Here is a 6,280-nt window from a genome sequence, read left to right on the forward strand (position 1 = left end):
AATGGATACCAGGCAACTGGAGAACATGGGCAAAATCTCCAGTTTGTGACAATAAGACTCTGTCTAATGATATTTGGTTGTTTCTTATATAGGACAAGTAACACCAAAAGGACTGATTATCACTAAGGTGTGGCCTCTCTGTGCCATGCATGAACACACACACACACACACACACACACACACACACCAACCTCCCTTCCTCTGTCTCTCTCTAGATAAGAGTCATAAACTACAACCCACATTCCAATCCTGAAAAGTGACCAGCAGAACACTCTTCACAGACACAGATCTGAGGAAGAATATATAATCAAATATCTGTTTTGTAACTCATGAGATGTTTCTATGTAATAGTTCAATCCCAAACTTCTATCCGATAGAATGTTTGAACTGTAACATGTAGACTTTAAGACAATGTTCTTCATGTGAACATTCTGTCAGCATCCTTCACACAAGGTAACACACACTACATGACATCCAGAATGTCCATATTATTATGTGCATGAAGAACAATAGCATTGAAGGTATATATTATTATTCTGCATGCTTATTATGTGCCTGCAATGTAATAGCATTGAAGGCATATATTATTATTCTGCATAATTATTATATATTGAATGCTGCAGCATTCACACTATTGTTATTCAAATCTTTATTGGTGGGATTGCTAAATGAAACAATCCTACTCTATGTTGTTGTCAGGTCAAAAATGTTTCTCTTTATTGGTGGGATTGCTGAATGAAGAAATCCCACTATATGTTGTTGTCAGGTCGAAAAATGAACAAATACCTATTAGAGAAAGGCACACAAACACACACAGACACAAACAGACACATGCACACAAACAGGTACTCACACATACACACACAAACAGACACACAGACAGACAGACAGACAGACAGACAGACAAAGATGTTTACAAATTAATAGTCAGAGAGGGAAAACAACAGTAAATACAGCAGCAGACATACTGAATTGAACCTGCTCCACTGGTGGTATACTCCATGTCCTCCGTTTACTTTCCAAACCGTTCAGCTATCAAAATGTTCAGCTTCTTCAGGAGATGTATCCTTACCTTCAACTTTTTGATATTATTCATCTTTTAAAGAAGTGTTTACTGCATTTTTTTTACAGTGTAAGTGAATGGAGGCGATTTTCAAATCATTCAAAAGTTCTAAGTGTTTGAAATTCAAGTACTTGAGCATACTTTCAGCTACAAGCTTCATTCAAACTTTAAAGTGTTCACAACACTTCCAGCTATTAAGCCATTATTCAGCTTATTGATATCCTAAATTACAGTTTCTAATGTTTAGGATGCAGTTCATCTTTCATCATCATTGCTTCTTCACATTTTTGTGATTGCTTCAGCAATCTCATTCAGCATTTTCAGTAGGAAATGCATTTTCTAGTTCGTCTTATACCTCTTCCGTATCGAACTTTCGGCGCATAACTAGTCCCGCAGCTTTGAGAAAACACAGACAATATATATATATATATATGTGTTTGGCTTGATCAAGAATGGTGTGCTTTGTCTTTCCTTCGTCATACTTCAACGTAGAAAAATGTTTGAAACGTTAAACGGGTCACAAGACTTGAGACTCTTTTGGGTTGAATTGGTATTTGACAACTATTACGGTTTACACAAAATCACAGTTCATTAATTTTTAGACCATTTCAGACTTTATAATGGGTGTGTATTACACGGAATGTTCTGAACTAGAGTGGATGACATCATCACTAGAGTGGGAGAAGCTCTAGAACTCCTCTGAAAAAATTCTGTTTTACTCATCCTCACGGCCACATACAGTATTTCAGTCTTCACACATCATGGCTTCCTCGGTAGGCTGTAGTAGATAAATTTGTCCTGTTTCATACAATGTGTCTACCTTAGCACAGAGACTTACAGAATTTGAACATGAGCCTCACAGCGATAGGAGTACCCGCCACCTCTCCCACACATATTTTTGTAACTTGTTCCTTTGTCCACATTTTTGGCTCTAGAAACACCAAAGCCAGATAAGCAGTGCACGAAGGTCTTGTGCCCGTCATGGTCTGCTCATGGTTCTGATAGAAGTTACCGTTTTTTCACAAAAAGCAGGCGTTTGAGAGGCTCGCCGAGCCCAAATCACACCCAGATCTGTGTCAGCTCTGTGTCTTCCAGCTAGACACAGGTGTTCGAACAAGCTTGTTAAGAGACTCTTTGATCTCTGTGATGTTTACAAACACAGCCACACACACACACACACACACACACACACACACACACACACACACATACACACAGGGAGAAAGCTGTTCACAAGTTAGTGCTCATGGAGAAAGATTACAGTTCAGCTCTCCCTTGGACTGCAATACAAATTCAGTAGGTCTCAGGTCTCAGCAGGTGCCACTAGAGCAGTATCCGGGCACACACACACCACCGCCATCACCACCGCCATCACCACCGCCACCCCCACTAACCCATTTTTATCACTTAAGGTAGGTTAAATAACAGAAACACCGTTGTATAATGTAATATACACTACATCCTCCAGAGTGATCAATTGAATCAACAACTGTCTAAAACTATTTTAATAATAAATTGCCAAATGAGTAGGCCTATATTAGTAATTTTCAGGTGTATGCTCAGCCTCCAAAGTGTCTAACTGCTGTGAATTGGTTGATTTTTTTGCTGTTCTCACCAGGTAATTGATATATCTGGTAACCTAAAGATTATTCATTTTATAGTTTTATCATATATTATTATTATCACCCTATGACATGTTTAACCCCTCTCTCCCCATTTTTCAAATTTAACGTAATAACACGTTTACTAAGAAACATTTTAACTGACTTACTTTGTCCTTTTATCTGAGAACATTTTTACACAGTGATTTACTTCTACTGATGTCTTTTCACTAATAGTGGTGATGTCGCGTTGATGTGCTGAGCCTGACATCAGTGTGGTGTACCATCTCAGTTTCTGTTACTGGTAGAGAATATTGCTTCTCTGTCTGAACACTGTTAATATTGCTGTTTTCTTTCTTGCCGTTATCACAGAGTCTAACTACCTGCTGTATATTTAAACTTACACTAGTTCTGCTCCAGCACCCAGAGCTCTCTGCTCCTTTTAGCGCCTTTCAATAACTCAGCAGTTGCTCACATGCTGTTCAGATGTGCTAGTTACTTTAGCTTAGCAGTTAGCACTAGCTTCTCTCTCTCTCCCTTGCTCGGTGTGTTGTTGTTGTAACTTCACTGTAGAGGATTGTGATATTTACTACATCTTCAGCGATGTCTGCTGTCTTTAGGCACAGCTTGCTAACAGGACTAAAAATTCACTATAATTAATAATGATATTATTAATGTTATTAGCTGTCATTACTATTTTTGTCATTAGGAGCACTACAGTTGCCATTACATTACTACTGCTGTTACTGCCGTTACTATCACTATTATTCATTTTCCTATCATTGCACGTTGTTGTTCTTTTCCTGTGCTCTCTCTTGCTCTCTCTCTCTCTCTCTCTCTCTCTCTCTCTCTCTCTCTCTCTCTCTCTCTCTCTCTATCTATCTCTCCAACCCAACTGGACGAGACAGATGGCCGCCCACCATGGGTGGGTGACTAGAGTCATTTGGTCAACGCCAGTCTCCTCTAAAGTTATTTAGCCAAAGTGAAGTGCCTTAGAGTTTATTTCACGTCAACCCGCAAGAGACGCCAGCAGATAACACATCTGCCCACGACCGCCTGCAGATGAGCCTACCAGTAATCAAGACTGCCCGAGACAGAAAGTCTCCTGGCAAACTCCACCAGAGCTGAACCGCTTTGACACCGGCAGAATCCTTCACTGTGATAACAGGACACGGCCTCCAGGAGAATCCACCTAGATCCCGTGTCTCCATGGTAACCATGTAAACCATAGCCACCTGGGTTCCAGCCAAGGGTATCCAGCTACAGCACAACTCACAGTAGGCCGGTCTTGACCTTCTGCTCATGACTAGGTTGATGACGAAATATAGCAATATTTTATCAACAAATCTCATTCGTAGACGTAGCATCATTAGCTGTATAGACATAGTGTGTAGCCATAACATATTGTCTCCCACCATTACCAACTCATCACACAGCTCATTTCATTATTATTTTCATCATTATGATTATTACACGTTGCATTTACTCTGTAGATAGAAGTTTAGTTAATAAACTTTATTTACACCCAGTTGTTGTCCGGTTGTGTTCTTTTGAAGTTGAGACTGGAGATCCATTGAATTGAGAAGTCATGGCTTCTGTTATGAGATTGATAAATTTATCAATGAAGTAATTCATTGTTGTCCTCCCAGAGGCCTGGTGCCCCATTTCAACGAGATCAAATTCTAAATTGTGGTGTTCACACTACATAACAAACAACTGCTTTAGGAATCAAAACCAAGTTGCCTCCAGGTCGTTCAGTTGACAGCAATGCAATAAGTTCTATAAAATTATAGTGAGATTCTTTGCCATTTCTGGTTTCATTTGCTCTTACTTTTCTGACTTAATACAAATTTGATTCTTATAAAAACTCACTGGCAGTTTTTGTAATAATTTGAGTCTGAGGAACAGTTTCACTGAAAGAGTTTGGTTATTTGGTATTCATTTTTACAAAATGTAGCTGGATCCATAAAATAATCAAAAATGCCATATTGCTATTTAAGTTTTAAATTGTAATTCGACCTGGGATTTAACATTTTGAGATAAGACAACAGGAATCCAGAAAGAATTATTTTTAAACTACTCCCACTAGCTGTGTAGTGTATTTGTCCATCTTTCCAGATGTGTCAGTTTAAGGTGACAAATACACATTAACAGTCCATCCAGCAGTACCTCTGCAGTACGGATTTGAACTCTGAAGAAGGAGTAGTGGGACTGGATGTCCTGGCTTGAAAAAGTAGCACCTGTATGTTTTACTGAGTATGAATCTCATGCACAGGCTAAATTGACTTCATTTGGCTCTGGGAGTTAAAGAGATTTAAGAAGTTCTGGCCTGAGGACGGCCTGGGAATAAACATGATTGAAAGTGCTGTGAGAAAAGCAGCTGTCCATTGCACCAAATGTAGACTGGCAGCAGTTAATATCTTAAATTAACTATTAAATATTAAAGTTGGCTCCAGCAGCTGATTCTAAGAATAGAGGGAAGAAAGGCGAACCAAAGACGGAAAGCTATATTTAAGCCTGGTATCTGATCACTGTTTAGGAGAATGGGGTCAGTTCCAGCAGCAGCCATTACCATGTCTCCACTCTCAGTCAGTGCTGGGGAGGGGGAGGGCTTTGGTGGGTAAAGGGGAAAGAGGGGTTGTATTTTTGTAAAACACGTGCTCTCCTGCGTGCCTGACAGTGATAAAGTAGAAAGGTCCGAGAGAAGGGCTAGTGTGCCTTTCACACACAACAGAAAGTGAGGCAGACTTTAGCCCTTGGCTGTGATTGAACACAAAGAGAAAAGGACAACACTGTCAGCATTACAAAAGGTACCAGACAAGCAGACTAGAAGAACATGGGTTTAAAGACTAAAAATGGCCTCACAACAGATGTCAGCTTGGAGAAGTAACACAGGCTTGTCCTCAGAGTCTTGAATACTGTTCTGGAGTTTGTAACAAATTTACTGGCCAGAATTTTAGGAAGCCACCCAAATTTCCACCTGATGCTGTCTGGTTTGGTTCTGTTTGGGCTGGTGCTGAGTTTTTGTGTGTCAAAGTTCAGCATCTTTGCAAACAGCCACCACTACCTGTACAGGTAAAAGCTCTTTTAAATGAAAATGTCCCTAATTGGTTGCTTTGCTGGAAATATAAGCGGCTGCATGATTTTCAGTTGTGAGCTCTTTTTAAAAACCTGTCAGCCTAAGGTAATTAACCCACCTGCCTCATTTAAGACCAGTAACATTTAAAACTTTGTTACGAAACGTAGTTAAGCAGGATTTTCTTGTATTTATTAGTCACTGATATGTCTTTTGGATCTTAGTCACACCCTGACTATATAAATATAAATCACTGCCTGCTAATAAAGAGTTTATAAGTGATCAATCACGGCTAAAAGTAATTAATATGAAAGATCAAAGATCATTTTAATGTAAATCCTTTGCCAACCATTATCATTATTATCAGCTGAGACAGTGGGTCTGGTATTGTTTTCACCTTGTCAGTCTGTGTGTGTTATGTGTGTCATTATGGTAGAATTGGTCCTGGAGTCACCTACTATAAGCAGGAACTACCACAGAGGCATTATTTGTAATAATGTAGTAATGACCACTCAGTATTCATGGGACAGACCATAATTA

The sequence above is a fragment of the Seriola aureovittata genome, chromosome 20 (assembly GCF_021018895.1).
Source record: "Seriola aureovittata isolate HTS-2021-v1 ecotype China chromosome 20, ASM2101889v1, whole genome shotgun sequence".
In the NCBI taxonomy this organism is placed as follows: Eukaryota; Metazoa; Chordata; class Actinopteri; order Carangiformes; family Carangidae; genus Seriola; species Seriola aureovittata.